The sequence below is a fragment of the Protopterus annectens genome, chromosome 1.part2, assembly GCF_019279795.1.
Source record: "Protopterus annectens isolate FY-2018-M chromosome 1.part2, PAN1.0, whole genome shotgun sequence".
Classification (NCBI taxonomy): domain Eukaryota; kingdom Metazoa; phylum Chordata; order Ceratodontiformes; family Protopteridae; genus Protopterus; species Protopterus annectens.
Genome location: NC_056727.1, coordinates 365066259 through 365084232, shown reverse-complemented (window position 1 = coordinate 365084232; position 17974 = coordinate 365066259). Strand labels below are relative to the sequence as shown.

Sequence of the window (17974 nt, the reverse complement as noted above, 5' to 3'; positions counted from 1 at the left end):
TTACATGGTGTGGAACACCTTCAGTAAAAAGTAAATACCCCTGCCATAAAAGATGGCCATAAAGAGGTAGGAAAAAAGGAGAGAGAAAGCCAAGGGGGGCTGGAGGGAGGGAAACCAGGACTGCAACAGTGAATACACTCGAACATCTACATTTATGGTAAGTGTACACAACTGTACTATGTTCTTCATGTTTCACTGTTGCAGTCATCACACTTGGGTTGATTCCCAAAGCTGAGGAAGGGTGGAGGAAGTCAAGAAGTGTTAGGGCTGGCTAGCAGGCCTTGCAAGACTGCTGTAGCAAATCCAGCACGGGATTTAGAAAAAATAGGTAAGTGGTAATGCTTAGTGAAAATGTGTACAGAACTCCAGGTTGCAGCTTCCAGGATGTCCCTGGTAGGGACTTCCCTGAGAAATGCTGTAGAGGTTGAAGTAGCTCTAGTGGAATGAGTTCTGATCCCCTGAGGGGTAGGTTTTCCATGGTGTTGTAGCAGAAATGGATGCAGTGTGCTATCCATTTGAAAATGGTTTGCTTCGAAATGGCCTTGCTCTTTGCCCCTGTAGCAAAGCTGACTAGCAGATGGTCAGATTTTTTGAAAGGCTTAGTCCTGTCAAGGCAGAACCTGAGCTGTCTATGCACATCCAAGGAGTGCAGGATCCTTTCCCCTTTATTCTGAGGATTAGGGAAAAAGGTTGCCAAATGGATGGATTGATTTAAAGCCACACTGGATACCACCTTGGGCATAAAGGATGGGTTAGTCCTGAGGGAAACCCTGTCAGCATGGAAAATAATGAAGGGCTCCACATCCACTAGTGCCTGTAACTCAGACACTCTTCTTGCTGAAGTAATAGCTAGAAGTAAGGCTGTTTTCCGAGAGAGGAATTTTAACTCTGCTGAAGCAGCAGGTTCAAAAGGGGGAAGTGTGAGCTTCTCCACTACAAGGTTAAGGTCCCAGGCCGGGGTGGGAGCTCTCCTAGGGGGCCTCAAATTATTAGCTCCTCTCAGGAACTGTTTGATGAGAGGGTGAGAAAAAAGGGGTGGCTCAGTATTATTATGAGCCGAGATGGCAGAGGCATGAATCTTAACAGATGTGAAGGATAGGCCTCTGTGGAGCAGTTCTGCTAGGTAATCAAGGATTTGAGATAAGGAGAGCACAGCTGTGTCCTTTCCTTGAGACTGACTCCAAGAACAATATTTTTTCCACTTTTCAGCATAGGATTTCCTAGTACTAGGCCTTCTGGCCTCAAGGATGACGTCCAGCACCTGGTTTGCTGAGGGATGCTGGTGGTGTATTCAGGGGATAAGCCATGCTGCAAGGTTTAGGGTTTGCAGCTGTGGATGCAAAATCTGTCCATCCTACTGAGACAGCAGGGAAGGTGTCTGATGTAGGTGCCAGGGTGGCACTGCTGTCAGACTGCATTGGACTGGGTACTAGTGCTGGCGTGGCCAGTCTGGTGCAATAAGGATTGCCCTTGACCTTTCCCATTTGATCTTGAGTAGTACTTTTGAGAGGAGGAAAGGCATAAACTGAGAGGTTTTTCCCATGTAAAGGATGGGGCATCCATCTTCCAGGCTCTGCTGTGAGGGTTCCTGGTGCACAACTTGCTCAATTGGTGGTTTTGGGGGAGGCAAAAAGGTCCACCTCCGGTGTTCCCCATCTCTGGGTTAGAAGTTTGAATGAGTTGGGTTCCAGTTTCCACTCGTGAGGGTCCAGTAGATTTCTGCTTAAGTTGTCTGCCAGTGAATTCTGCTTGCCTGGCAGGAATTGAGCTTGTTATGTGCACTTGGTTGCTCAAGGTTGTGTTCCACAGGGCCATGCCTAACCTGCAGAGTGTGTAAGAATGAGTTCCCTCCGCTTGTTTATGTACCACATAACTGTGGTATTGTCTGTCTTTATCAGGAGCTGTCCTGGAAGGATAAGGTATTTGAAGACTGTCAGACCATTCTGTACAGCTAGAATCTCTTTTTGATCGATATGCAGGGGAATTTGTTCTGGGCTCCATTTTCCTTGAATGCATTTGCCTGCCATGTGAGCCCCCCATGCATAGTCTGATGTGTCTGTTGTCAGGGTTTGGGCGGCGAGGGGTTGAGTGAAAGGCAGTCCCTTTTTGCAGTTGCATGCCTCTGCCCACCAAAGGAACCTTGCCCTTAGACAAGGTATGATGGGAATAACTGTTTCCAGGTCCTGAGAATGTTGACACCAGAGACTTTTTAAGTACTACTGAAGTTTCCTCATATGCAGTCTTGCATATGGAATTAGCAGAATGCCAGAGGCCATGAACCCTAGGGATTGCAGTATTTTCCTTGCAGATAGCTGGGTTTTGGTGGCCATTAGTTTGAAATAGTTTGTCAAATGGACCTGCTTTTCTGGAGTGAGGAATGCCATCTGGGAAGTTGTGTTCAAGCTTGCTCACAGGAATACAAGTTGTTGGCTGTGCACCAGTTGCAATTTCCTTTCGTTGATGGTGTATCCCAGTGAAGTTAGAAGTCTTTGTACAAATGCCAGGTTCTGAAGTAGCAATTCCTGACTGTCTGCCTGAATCAGGCAATCATCCAAGTATGGGTAAATTTGAATATTTCTCTGCCTACAGTATGCAATGGCTGGAGCCAGGCACTTTGTGAATACTCTGGGCACAGTAGATAAGCCAAAGGGAAGTGCAGAGAACTGACAGTGCATAGAGCCTGCCCTGAAAGGTAAATATTTCATGCAAGATTCCTTTATGGAGATGTGCAGATAAGCTTCTTTTAAGTCTAGAGTGACTAACCAGGCATCATAGGAAGAAGCTGTTGCAGTGCAAGCATTTTGAATTTTGGGACCACCAGAAAGGTGTTGAGAATTGATAGATCCAGGATATGGCACCAAGAGCTCTCTTTTATGGGCACCAGGAACAGTCTGGAGTAGAAACCCTGTCCCCTTTGTTCTACTGGAACAGGCTGAATAGCCCTGATATGGAGAAGGGAAAGTACTTGGTTTTGAGCCTCTGCCCATTGGTTTGGAGGAAGGTCTGGCAACACGCTTGGGGTTGGCAGTGAGTGGAAGTAGAATCTGTATCCCTGGGATACAATGTTTAGACCTCATCGGTCCTGAGTAATGGGCATCCAGTTTTTTGCATGAAGGATGAGTTTTCCTCTTAGGGGTGCAAGTACTTGGACATGGCTGGGAAGGATAACTGGAACGTCATTGTGAACTTTTTCCATAAGGGGGTGGCTTATGACTCCCTGTTTTTAAGGTGGGAACACTCCATTGTTTAGATCTCTGCATACCCTGAGACTGTAGTTTTGGGGGTCTGTTTCCCCTGGGTTTGGACTGAGAAGGCCTGGGAGGGACTGGAAAGGACCAGTTTTTTGAAGGCCAATGCCTACTAAATCTAGGTGGCTGCACCTGTAAGAAATCGTTGACAGTTTGCATAGATTTAGCTTTTTCTTCCATCTTTTTAAGAACTTCTTCTGCTTTTGTGCCAAACAAATGACCCTGATTTAATGGAGTATCTAGTAAATTTTGCTTTGACATTTTCTGGCAAGACTTGTTCCTTCAGCCAAGCATGCCTTCTCAGTAAAGACCCAGTGACAGCAGCCCTTGAAGATGCTTCTAAGGCATCAAACCCACACTGCTGAGTATGTTTACTAACTTGGTTTGCAGAATGCATTAACTCTTGTAAATCTTTATTTTCTGCACAATCTGGAAGTAACACCACTTTTTGTTTAATTAGTTCCATAATATGTTGCTGGTACTTCAACATGTGAAAATGGCAATTCAAAGCCCTGATGGCAAGAGTTGCATAGGTATATACCTTCGTACCCCATCTGTCTAAAGCTCTAGAATCTCTGTCTGAAGGGGTAGGGTTTCTGGTTGTAGTAGCCTTAATGCCTTTAGGTCCCTGGGAAATGGTCTCTGGATCCGCAGTAGGATTCTTAAAGAGAAATGTGTGAGAGTCAGGTACTGTGTAGTACCTGTCAGGTTTTCTAGGAGCTGGTGGTAAAGTGTCAAGAGTAAGACTGGATTCCATAATGACATCTACAATATCCAGGATAAGGGGTATAGCTAGGGGCTTGTGCTGAGGCAAATCTAAAAATTCCCAGAGTCTCTTTTTGGACTGAGGACAGTCCTGGCATTCCCAGCAGAAATGCTCTCTTAAGGTATGCAAGGTTTCATCAAAAGAAAAATCCTCTGGAGGGGAGGCAGAAGGAATGGATTCCTCTGCATCTGAATCCTCATAGGTAGATAAGGGTATGTCCTGGTAATTAGAAGGGTCAGAGTCATCGAACTCCTGATCTGTAGAATCAGAAGGAAATTCAATTCTTCTTTTAACAGGGGAAGGCTGGCTTCCTCTAATTAGAGTAATAAGGTCTTCAGTCATTCTAAGCATTTGTTTTTGTGGCATGGGAGCTTGAGCATGCACTTTGGATGTCTGTTTTCTAGGTGTAGTATGAACTCTGGGCCTGAGAAACTCGGTAGTTTTAGTTAAAAACAAGTTGCCGGTTTAATACGAATATCGGTAGGTCAGAATACACCCTCAGAAGCCAGTGTCTGCACAGCGGCCCCAGACCCATCCAAGGTAGAGACATCCACAGGTTCCATAGTCGAAGAAGCATCTTGCGGCATACCAGACTCCAAATGGGTCTCAGCAGAGGCCTGCAAATCTGTAGAAGTGGGCATCAGGGGCTGCAAAGGCGCCTCACTGAGTACCGGTGGACTGGCGACTAGCTTAACGGAAGCATCGTTGGCAGTTTTTAACCTATGCGGTCTGTCTCTGTCTTTGAGCTTTTCGGAAGATCGGTAGTTAGATGGCTTAACAAAGCCATTTCGGAATATGGAGAATGAGAGCGAAAGAATTTAGCTACAAAAATAGTCAGACGATGAATGGTTCAGGCATTAAGGCACAAAACTGACAGCGAGGAACGTCATGGTCTGGGCCTAAACAGGTGATGCAATAAGAATGAAAATCTCTATGAGGTATTTGCTTTCCACAGGTAAGACAACTGTTAACTTTTTCTGACATCGGTTAGAGCAAGAAAAAAAGAATCTCCAACGGGGTACTTAGCTTTAGAAGACTTTAGGTTTGAAACTCGAAAAACGAAAATTTCAGGTAGCGGACGACCAGCATTTGCGAACTCCTTCGGGCTCCTTCTCGACAAGAAAGACTGATGTAATGGCGTCGGCTGCATGCTTTATACCCCTGATGACCTGACATCATGGAAGAGGTGACAGCATCTGATGCAGAAATCCCAAGACTCTGGTATTCGGGCTGACTGAGGGCTACCTGCAGGCAGATAACCCAAGTGTGATGACTACAACAGTGAAACACGAAGAACATCTCCATATTGTGCAAACTTAATAAGACATTAGGAAAGTATGAATTTTTTTTAGACAAGTTAGGATTTCATCAGCATCAGCTGTGTTTTGAAAAGCTGTTGCACAAGTAATTTAAGGCTTGCAAGGTGTTCTGTTATGATCTATTAGTGCAGAGTCAGACAAGAGACAAAGATAAGCCATCAGACAAGAGACAAAGATAAGCCACACATGCCACTATTCCTGCATTCCGTCAAGTAACTGAAAAGCAGGAAGCATGTAGTATTTTACAGACCGCCTGTACAGTGTAAGAAGTGGGTAATGCTCTGCTTTAATGACTTTATTCAGATTTTGCTGAACAAAATAAATGCAAGTCTTGTCTTTCTTAAACACAGTAACCATAATACTGGCATATTCTATTGGCTATATTTGCTTCTTAATAACTGGCACACTTATTAGCCTGCAAAATAAATCGGAGCAGTCATGCAGGATACCACTGATGTAGCTCTACACAGTATCTGAGATGTCTCCATGACCATGTGGAGGTTACTCCATAATTATACTGTCTGATTTTATACGGTAAGCACATTTTTACTATTCCTAACATCTTGCAAGCCAATGACCTAAAACATGTGACTTAACTTAAGTGTTATGATATAAAAACAAAATCTTGTACTTCTCATTTTTAAACTTGCATGCCAGCAGTTTTTAACCTTGTTGCTCAGTCTAGTGAACGCAGCATGATAATGTGCTCACAGTTCCCTTTTTGGTACCACATCGCCCCGGTGCTTTAAAAGTAACTTCAGGCAAAATACTGCACTCTACACGTGTGACTAATTTAAATTCAGCAGTCCTCATTAACTTAGAGCATTTCTTTCCAACAAGTTAACTTACACTCATCATTCTCAATGGTTAACTACATCAAGTATTTTAACTTCAACTGCATACACCAGAACTATTTGCTGGTGCAACTCATGTGCACATTTCTTTCTAACAACATGAATGAGGAAGTTCTTTAACGGGAACACTATGATAAATGTCTAGAGGGGTTTACTGCTGAAATTTCATAGCGCAGGGGATTAAATGGCATGTGGCTGGAAGAACAGTTTTAAAAGAGACACAATGCCGAACCAAACGTGAAGCATGATTACATAGTCTGAGTTTAGTACTGTGAATGGAAATCACTGTACAGCAAGGAACAGGGAATTTATGCTTTTCCTTGCTGTAGTGTGATCTAGGGGATGCGGGGGGGGGGCATCCCCCCCGTGCAAAACAGTAAAAATTTGTGCCATTGATGTGAAAGTCTAACGGCAAGTTATGCTAAATAGCTTCGGTGACTGATGTTACCTAAAGCTATATCAAATTATGTCAAATGCGGACGGCGGAGAACTGATAGTCAACAGTGTAGGAAACAAGATTTCGTTTCAGACATTATTTTTCACTGATATAATCAAACAAAGAGAGTGCATTCTTCGTTTCAATAGTAAACAGTCTAGAGGATTGAGCTACCATACAGGGTTATCTTGAGCTGCAGATAGGGTATTCTACACTTTGATGTAGAGACTGGACACAGCAGGCTATTCTTTTGGGTGTCATGATTAGTACAGGAGGTGAATGGGGTATTTTCTTTGACCTTTTCTGAATATCAAAAGGAGAAACGCAATCTACGGCTTGCAAAATAAGAGTAGATACTTTATCTGAGCCTAGCCTTGACACACAGTACCCTATTCAATAAGTAAGGCGTTCCCAATCCCAAATTGTTCTCAATTAGTAGTGGTTAGGGATGTACACAGTACCTTATCATTGGAAGGAGAGCTAGGTAATGATATAAGCTTCTTTCTTCCCACCTTCAGGCAGAAGTAATCAATAAGTTACAGAAGCATATGTTGATGGTCCTGGCTCCTCTGCAACAGTTTGGCATTAACTAAATGTGCTGCAGTGATTGAAGACCACTCCAATGTGATTAATTCACCAGCTGCACTTATTCATAAAAGATACTGGACACATCAAAGGAAAGTAGAAACAGGATATTCTCAAGAAGGCCTACATCAGGGCTGTAATAAACCAGAAGCAGATTAGCTTCATAAAATCCTGGAAATATCCATTTGTCCAGCCTCTGTTTACCACCCAGGTAAACACAGATCATAAGTGACCACTTACAGAATACTGTGGTATATGGCTGCCTCACTAGTGAAAAAAAAATTGTGGGGATGGCTACCCCCAACAGAGGTAAGATATTGGATTTTAGCAGACTTCCAAGGATAGGAAGCTTCAATATGGAAATGGCTCAGTGGTAGTTACAGGTGGCTCTAATTGTTAGCTTACACACAGCTACATTTTGGAGCACCTGGATAAGTTATTCCAAAGGGGCATGCTCTTTTTTTAAGTGATTTGCATACACATATAAGTGTGGAAGTCCTACCAGGAGGGCTCCCCTTATATTCTTGGAGTAGCCCCGGTCAGATTCTGGGATAGGGTGAGCACCTATTCATATCTTCCCCTGTGTCATACCCTTCCCAAATAATACAAATTCTTTACATCATTCAACATCAGCAAACATCAAGTCTGCTTTTCAGCTTTAGTAACAATACTGAACTTTGTACTTTGCATCTAGTTTCATTTAGTGATCCGGCATCTTAGTTTGTTGTTTACTATTGCTACATGGTTTTCTTACTTACTACCTTATTATGTCTTGTCATGGTGATTCTGCAGGTCTCAAACACATCAGATATGCTTGATGAGTTGATTTTGTATCCAAGGTTAACTGTTGCTGTAAGCATGTTGTGCGTCTTTAATAATGATGTGATGGTGTGTATTTCCTAGTTGTAACACTGTGCAATAAATAAAAAAATAAATAAAAAAACTCTGTTCATCATACAAAGCCTTTTGAATACACTTTTTTCTTTTTATACATATTAAAATGTCTTTTTTTTAGATAAGATCCTACAAGACTTATCAATACCATGGCAATGATGCCTTTTGTTGCAGCCATAACCAATATATAAAGAATGAATTTCAGTAGTTTCAATCTTTTCTCCTGGCCTGAGTCATGGCTGTTCTTCACATCCATTATTTTGTGAAACACAACCTCTTTGTCATTACAAACTTGTTGCTTAACACATTGTATTTTGCAAAATGTATTTTCTCAATTAATTTAACCATGGACTAATATTTTCTCAGTTAATTAAAGCATGCACTTTTAATTTCACCTGTTGATAAATCCACACCTTTTGATAAGGTCAGGTCTGTCGATCTTACAACAAGCCTAAATATTGTTTCACCATTTGGTATATCACAAACATGTCTACCTCTTACTAGTGACGTAGCTCACCTAATTCAATGCCTATGGCAAATTCTTTTAAGGCTCACAGTGATTCCTGAACTTTTTTTCAAAAAAGTATGCACATTTATCTTTTTCTTCTTTCGCAAAATACTTAACTACCTTCAAGGTTTCTTCTTGAAGAGCATGCAGAAATGCAAGACATTGCATCTATTCATGCTTCTCAATTATTCCACTCAAGGAGAGGAATAAATTGAATTTTTGAATCTGAAGCTTCCAATTTTCTCCTTACTCCCTGTTCAGTGACATAACTTGCTGTGCTTGTAGCTATGCCATTTTCTACATGCTGATTATACTTCTGCACTTCCAAATGCATAAATTCTTTGCATTTCTTAAGTTAGATATACGTCTTCAGATCTGGCAAAGAGGTCTTCACTTCTGATACTACACTGTGTCTAGAGGTCAGGTAAATAAATCCGAGACGGTGAGGATGTGGTCTATATACATATTGACTGAAGTCTCTAGAAGAAATGTATGCAACCTGACAAACTGCTTCCTTTGGCTAACTCGTTAGCAATTTATGTACTTTTACAGTCAAACCAACCACTGCAGTCTACAAATCAACTCCATAACACTGAGATAAAGACAAACAAGAAAGTACAGTTTTGTACCTACCATAAATGTAGATGTTCGAGGATCCACATTGCTGCAGTCCTAACTATTGGGTAGTCCGCTGTCCAGTCGGCCCGAATACCAAAGTATATGGCTGACGTCGGTCAGGGCGCATTAGACTGACGTCAGTACGTCAGGGTACTAATGCGCATGACCGACGTCATATCCTCAGTCTTTTCTTGCCCCAGATGTCAGAAGACCCTGAAAAGATAAGGCCAAAAACCAAAAACTCCCAAAATACCTGCACCAAAAAATATATATACAATATATACACAATTAGCAGAATATAACCTCACCTACACAACCACCCCTAAACACAGAGGGAAAGGAGGGAGGGTAAATTGGACTGCAGCAATGTGGATCCTCGAACATCTACATTTATGGTAGGTACAAAACTGTACTATGTTCTTCATTCCACATTGCTGCAGTCCTAACTATTGGGTAGAATCCCAAAGCAGAGGTAAGGGAAGCTGGCAAATCATAAGGAAGCAGGAACTGACAACATGCCTTGCAAAATAGCTGTGGCAAAACCAGCCCTAGACTTAGAGTAGAGAGGAAGGTGATAATGCTTAGAGAAAGTATGCACTGAACTCCAAGGAGCTGCCTCCAAAATATCCTTAGTTGCCACCCCCCTTAGAAATGCTGTGGAAGTGGCAGTAGCCCTAGTGGAATGAGGCCTAATCCCAGCTGGAATCTCCTTGCCATGATGGGAATAACAAAATGTAATGCAACACCCAATCCACCTAGAAATAGTTTGTTTTGACACAGGCTTGCCCTTTGAACTCAAAGCAAAAGAAACAAACAACTGCTGAGACTGCCTAAAATCCTTAGTCCTGCTCAAATAATAACGCAATAGCCTGTGTACATCTAAAGTGTGCAAAATCTTTTCCCCTTTATTTTGGGGATCTGCATAAAAGGTAGGCAAATGAATAGTTTGGTTTAAAGCCATACTAGAAACCACCTTAGGCATAAAGGAAGGATTAGTACGTAAAGATACCCTATCCTTATGAAAAATCAAAAAAGGCTCCACTGCCATAAGGGCCTGTAACTCAGAAACCCTTCTTGCAGAAGTAATGGCCAACAAAAAAGCAGTCTTCCATGACAAGTATTTCAATTCAGCAGTAGCCGCAGGCACAAAAGGTTGTAGAGTAAGTTTCTCCAACACAAAATTGAGATCCCAAGCAGGAGTAGGAGCTCTACGTGGGGGTCTTATATTCTTTGCCCTCTAAGAAATTGCTTGAACAAAGGATGTGAAAACAATGGTGGGTCACAATCATAGTGAGCTGAAATTGCTGCAGCATGAATCTTAATGGAAGAGAAAGACAAACCTTTGTCCAATAACTCAGTAAGATATTGAAGAGCCACACTCAAATTAGGCTCGAAATCTCCAAATTCTGTGCTGCAGTCCAAAATAAAAATCTCTTCCATTTTTCTCATACACTTTCCTTGTACTAGGTCTTCTGGCTTCCATAATCACATTTAAAACTTGTTGAGGAAGTTGAGACCTGCTGTCTTTCAAAACAGAATATGCCAGGCTGTTAGATGAAGAGTTTGAAGCTTGACATTGAGCAGATGACCGTCCCTCTGAGACAATAGGTGTGGAATCAAGGGTAAAGGCCATGGAGGCTTCCTTACCAGACTCCTCAGTAATGGGTACCAGTGCTGCCGAGGCCAATCTGGAGCTATTAAAATCATCCTTGGCTTGTCTTGTCTGACCTTTAGAAGCACCTTTGGAAGAAGAGGCAGAGGTGGAAAGGCATACACATGAAGATTTTTCCAACTGAAAGAAAGAGCATCCACTTTCCAAGCTGTGTGATGAAATCCTTCTGCAAAACTTTGGCAGCTGGTGGTTTAGTGGAGAAGCGAACAGATCTATGTCTGGAGTTACATGAAGATCCAGTTTCCACTCGTGGGGATGCATGGTTTGTCTGCTTAATACATCTCCTAACCAGTGCTGTGCTCCCGCGAGCGCCCTTGCCTGAAGAGTTAGTTGCAGACTGAGCAGTCTCCCATAAAATCATTGCTTGTCTGCACAATGGGTAAGAATGTGTTCCCCCTTGTTTGTTGATGTACCACATGACAGTTGTGTTGTCTGTTAGAATCAACACCTGCCCTGGAAGAAGTAACTCCTTGAAAGCAATTAATGCAAACTGCACTGCTAACATCTCTTTCATGTTGATATGTAGATGCTGTAGTCTGGCAGGCCACTTGTCTTGTATCCACTTTCCATTTAGATGAGCTCCCCAAGCAATATCTGAGGCATCTGTCGTTAGAATCTGACTTGCCTCTGGCCGGGTCACAGAGAGTCCCTTGTTTAGGTGACATTCCTGAGCCCACCACAAAAATTCCTTTTGAATGCAAGGTATTATTTGAATGACAGTGTCCAAATCCTGGCAGTGCTGTGTCCACAGAATTTGAGATACCATTGTAGCTTCCTCATATGCAGTTTGGCATTGGGAAGCACCAGAATACAAGATGCCATGAACCCTAAGGCTTGAAGGACTGTCCTTGCAGTCAGCCCGGACTGAAGAGATAGATGATGGAAGTAACTGGAAAGATTCTTTTGTTTGTCCGGGGTTAAAAAGGCCATCTGGGCTGCTGTATTCAGTCTCACACCCAGAAAGCACATGTCTTGAGAGGGTACTAGACTGGACTTTTTTTCGCTCACAGAATACCCTAGGCATCTTAGCACTCCTATGACATATTCCAGATGCTGTAGAAGATCTTCTTTTTCTTGAGCCAGAATCAGGCAGTCGTCCAAGTAAGGACAGATTTGGATTCCTTTTAGCCTGAAGTAAGCTATCACTGGAGCCAGAACCTTTGTGAATACTCTGGGCGCAGTAGATAAGCCAAAGGGCAATGCAGAGAACTGATAATGAGAATTTCCAGCTCGAAAACGCAGATACTTCCTGCAACTTAGTCTTATTGGCACATGAAGGTAAGCTTCCTTGAGATCTAAAGTTACCATCCAGTGATCTTTGCCCAGCAGAGGTAAAAGCTGTTGTAACGTCAACATTTTGAACTTGGGAATGTCCAGATAAGTGTTGAGGATAGATAAATCCAGAATTGGTCTCCACGTGTTCCCCTTCTTTGGTACTAGGAACAGGCGAGAATAAAATCCTAGGCCCCTTTCTGGCACAGGAACTGACTGAATGGCCCCTATTTGGAGCAACAGAGAAATTTGCTTGTGAGCCTCTGTTCTTTGAAGAGGAGGAATGTCTGGCATGCCTTTGAAAGGAGGCAAGGTATGGAAATAAAACCTGTAACCGTGGTGAATAATGTCCAGAACCCATCTGTCTTGGGTAATTAAATCCCAATTTTCTTTGAAAAGAGACAGCCTTCCTCCCAAAGGTGCTGCCAGGCAAGAACGTACTGGCAGCTGAAAAGGCAGGTCATTGGGTCTGCTTACGAAAGGACTGACCCCTGCCTTCACCAGAAGTCTGAGCAGGGGAACTCCTGTCCTAGGCCTAAAAGAACCCTGAGCTCTGCCCCTACCACGTCTAGACCTACCCCTAGACTGGGAATCATAAGCAGGATAAGTCCATCCCTTAGTAGGCCAATTTCTACTAAACTTCGGAGGCTGCACCTGCAAAAAATCTTTAACAGTTTGCATAGACTTAGCCTTGTCCTCCATTTTCTTCAAAACTGCTTCCACAGGCGAACCAAACAACACATCAGACTGTAAAGGAGCATCCAAAATCCTAGTCTTAACATGCTCAGCTAAATTCTGATCTCTCAGCCAGGCGTGCCTACGAAGAACAGAACCAGTGGCAGCCACCCTGGAGGAGGCCTGCACAGCATCAAAACCACACTGCAAGGAATGTTTACCCACCTGTTCAGACACATGAACTAAATCCTGCAACTCTTTACACTCAATACCTTCAGCCAGAGCATCCACCTTAGATTTCAACTGTGAAAGAAGATAATTCTGATATTTTAACATGTGAAACTGACAATTCAACGCCCTCATGGCTAAAGTGGAAGAAGTATACACTTTCTTTCCCCATCTATCCAAAGCCCTTGCCTCTTTATCAGGAGGGACAGGATTTTTAACAACTGAGGCCTTCACACCTTTAGGCCCCTGAGAGACAGTTTCTGGGTCTGCCCTAGGACTCTTAAAAGATACTTATGAGCTTCAGGCACCCTATAATACCTATCCGGTTTAACTGGGGCAGGAGGCAAAGAATCAGGATTCAGGGAAGCCTCTGCAAACACATCTTCCACCACATTCAAAACAGGAGGTATAGCTAAAGGCCTATGCTGGGGTAAAACAAGAATTCCCTAAGCCTTTTCCTGGAATCAGAGAAATCTTGACCTTCCCATTTAAAATGCTCCCTCATGGAATGCAGAGTCTCTGAAAATGAAAAATCCTCAGGAGGAGAAGCAGAAGGAGTAGAATCATCCACATCAGAATCAGAATAAGGAGGGTACTCCTGCAAGTCTTCAGCCAAGACTCAAGCCTCCGAGCATTGCTCAAAACTCTCAAACTCAGGTTCCACCCTAGGCCTCTTATCAGGAGGGGGCATAGAACCCCTAATCATAGTAATCAAATCCTCTGCCATTTTAAGCATATGTTTCTTAGGCAAAGATCCTGAAGCACTAGGAGAAACCCCACAGAAGCTAAACTTGGCCTGCCCCTCAAAGAAGCCTTGGAAACTGAAGGGAGGCTCTAACCACCTTAGGAAGAGAGGGAAGAACAGCCACCTGAGAAGCCCCCTCAGCCTGGCCTACTTCCTGAGAGGATACATCCTGTAACAGTAAAGTCTCTCCCTGAGACTCCAAAGAGACACCTGGCAAAACCTCCGGCTCCACTGAGCCTTCCAAAGAACCGGCGTCTGGGACTGTCGGTTCCTCCACCCTAGGCTTTGCTGCTTTATCTTTGCGCTTTTTAGCGAAGCCGGCCGGAGCATCCACGGCATTTTATAATTACAACGCTTCCCAAACACTAACCTGGCACAGTCTAACCTTCTCTTAATAGTGCGTTTGTTAAATCTAGCACAAGAGCGGCATCCAACAACGTCGTGCTCAGGCCCTAAACAAGGTATACACAAAGTATGGTAATCCCTATGAGGTATCTGTTTCCCACAAGAAATACAGTTATTCACTTTTTCTGACATCCGGTTAAATACTGAGGCAAGAAAAAACCAAAATATTCCCCAACGGGGTACTTAGCCAACTTTGATTCGGTCTGAAACTCTGACTTCAGAAACTTTCAGAACGCCAACCTGCACTCGCAAAATTGCTTCTGCATCGGACCATGCGGCAAAAAAGACTGAGGATATGACGTCGGTCATGCGCATTAGTACCCTGACGTACTGACGTCAGTCTAATGCGCCCTGACCGACGTCAGCCATATACTTTGGTATTCGGGCCGACTGGACAGCGGACTACCCAATAGTTAGGACTGCAGCAATGTGGAATGAAGAACATCCTAAAATTATAACTGCTTTACCTTACAAGAAATTCCATGCACTGATAGCCAGAATGACCAACAGCTGTCTGCAGAAGGCAACAGGCACAATGGACTCAGGGTCTTCCCACACTCAACACAGATCAATGTATTCTATTGGACTCTGAAGGTCTTCTGTAAAGGATGGTTGTAAATAATCATCCCAAACAGAGAAAATTAAATCTCAGTAAGAGGCTGGAGGCACTGAAATGCCAGAGACCTAACTCCTAGAATCACAGTCCAAACAATAATGCCTGGTGAAGTTGTGACCCATGACCAAGTGGCTGTAATGCAAATGTAGACAATGAAATATTGCTGTAGCAGGCTAAGAAAAGCCACACCACTGATGGTGTGACCTTCAACAGCAGCATTTTTCAATGGAAAAAGACAGTGCAGTTAGCAGTTTACTTGGATAGGCTTTGCTTAATAACAGTTAGCCCCCTCAACCTAAATTAAATGAAAAAAAAAGGATATGTCTTTTTAAACTTGTACATCATCTTTACGTAAACTAAGCTGCTACTGTACATCAAAGGCTTTAAAATCTCCTCAGCTCATACGTTACCTCCAGAATGAAAGTAGAGATGTGAATGGACTGATTTAAGGACGGCTGAAAGACCTCTTTTGGATGGAAATGTCACTCACTTTTAAAGAGTAACCTAATCCTTGTGAACATCAAACAGAAAACTAGATGCCTGAGCTCCAAGATCCAGCATGTAAATTAACTGGTCACTAGGAAATGCATCTTACAGGAAATTAACTTCAGATCTAACAAACCAAACATTTTCAGTGGGGGAAAGAGAAGTATTTCTATTATGTTGTTCAATGCCCCCGTCCGGGAAAGGATACTTTGACAGAAGAGAACGATAAAAGAACTTCCTTAAGAAGTCACTGCTAGGCCACAGACCTGTTCTCCACAAGGTTATGATACAAAGGGATGGTGAAAGTATGTACTCTGAGAATTAAATAATTTTGATCAAAGGCAAATTGTTGCTAAAGATAGATCAGAAAAGCCTATAGGTTCCTTGACCCATGTTGTATGGTACTCATCTACTAAAATGCACAGCCTAAAAAAATAAAACTTTCAGTTAGAGTATGACTGATGATTAACTCTAGAAGCTTCAGTCATATACAAAATTTTCAATGGAAAGTCTGGTAAGAGCATAAAGTCAAATGGAGGTGCCGTGTCTGGGGGCAGTGCTGGCTGACATCCCAACCAAATAAAACTTACCTGGATTACACAGACATAAGTTCCTGTAAAATTATGGATCCTGAGAGCTCAAACCTTCAATCTTCCAAGGGCAATGAGAATGATTTTTGTTCTTTCATTTCAAACTTTTGATAGAAGGTGTGATATCAGATGGAAAGCAGTACAAGAATTTTCCCTATCAATAAAGACAGAAAACATCCACAAGCATCGCTCCTTTTCTCTGCAGAAACTTGCAAAATTGGAGGAAGAACAGATTTCCTTATGTGAAAATCAGGTGAATCTCTGAAAAATCCCACTCCTGGAAGACTGTTTATTTAGATTTCTCTTGTCCTGAGCTGTAGCACATGGATGGAATGATGAATGAAGGTGTCCATCAGCAAGCACACTTTTCTGACATGTGAACAAGTCTAAGAGAAACCCCCAGGTCTGTGACAGTGAAAGACATGTGTGGCCTTTCTGCACAGTAGAATGAGCATGAAACACCACATTTATTCAAATATCACTCCACAACCTAACTGTCTGACTGGAGCAAGCGAGGGGAACTAGACTCACTGCCCTTTCCTTAGCTTGGGTCAAAACAACTGCCCTTAGCTCAAGCAGATTTATGTTCAGCACTCTTTCCTCTGGGCTCCACTTTCCCTGTAAAAACAGGAGGAACTTAAGTGGGCTCCCCATTCCACCAGTGAGGCCTCCACCATCAGGTAATGAAATGGGGTCTGTTAATGAAAGGGTAACCACAGAATGACACTGGTGTAAATCTTCCACCAATCTAAAATCCACTGATGTCTGCTACTAAATAAAAACCTTTGATGACTTGCTGACTTGGTAGTCACTAGCAATACATTACCCAGTAAAGCAACCTCATCTGTAGCAGAATGACAGGGACTGTAAAGATAATGGCCAAAATGTAGTCAACAAGGTGTAGAAGTGTCCACGTTTCAATAAATCATTGCTGGCTTCTCCAGGAAACCAATGCTGCAACTTCCTGGTACCTCAATATGGAAAGGAATGACATCTACTTAAGAATGTCCAACTCCAGCCTCACAAAGGAAATCATCTTTGTTAGGACACGAGAGAATGTCTGCAAAGTTAAAGTTAGTTGTTACTCCAAGGGACTAAAACTACAGATGTACTTGTATGATAAATCCCTTAATGGGACTCCCAGAAGTCAATCATCTAGCTAATGGATGAAAGGTTCTTTGTCTGGCAATATATCCACCACTGTGAAACACATTTGATAAAACTATGTACAAGAAAAGAAGAGATTAAATGGCAACATTTTCTACAAAACATGAAGTCCACCAAGAGCAACATGCATGATGCTTCTATACAGATCCCAGAAAATATGTACTAGTAGGCATTTCTTCATACCCAAGATGCTATCCTATGGCAACAAAGATATAACTCTGGCAGCAAAGAAACAACTCCAGCAGACGCATCACCCTGACTTAGTCATTCTTGAGGTGTCTGCTGAAGTCACTGCAGTACAAGATAGAACTTTCATAGTCCCATTCTGAAAACATTTAAAGGATTCCTTGGACTATATTAACAGCACTAGGTCAAAAAGGCAACAGTGGTTTCAGTTATGGAAGGCTGGCAACCACTGGAGCACCAAAACAGCACTAGGTCAAAAAGGCAACAGTGGTTTCAGTTATGGAAGGCTGGCAACCACTGGAGCACCAAAACAGTAACTACTGAGGTTGGCCCTTTTCAATGTTTTTACATATTTATATATACGTTGCAAAAGGCCAGGAAGAAGTCTGCAATTTTTCTAAGACCTGTCCATTGTCCAGATGACTCTCACTTGATTAGTGGCTTGGGAGCTTCATGGGGCTGGCATGGAAATCTAGGTATCTCCATCTTGATGAAAAGGGCAGGAAGGAGCAGAAGCATACAGACACAAATCCTCTGAAGAGGGATAGTGTCAATGTCCCCATCTTGGGAATGGCTTTTTGCTCAAGCAACCACCTGATGGCAACTTTCATTCGTGAAAATGCAGGCGTGTGCACTCGTAGAAGAAGGGGTTGTGGGTACCTGCAGGTGTGGTTAGGCCATAAAAATGCACTTATTGCAGAAAT

At 42.8% G+C, this 17974-nt stretch overlaps 1 protein-coding gene across 3 annotated transcripts in view; it reads right to left on the bottom strand.

Annotated features, from left to right (window-relative positions):
- CRLS1 (cardiolipin synthase 1) overlaps positions 1-17974 on the bottom strand; it is a 317085-nt gene that overhangs the window by 222033 nt on the left and 77078 nt on the right. The gene's annotated exons all lie outside the window — the stretch shown is intronic.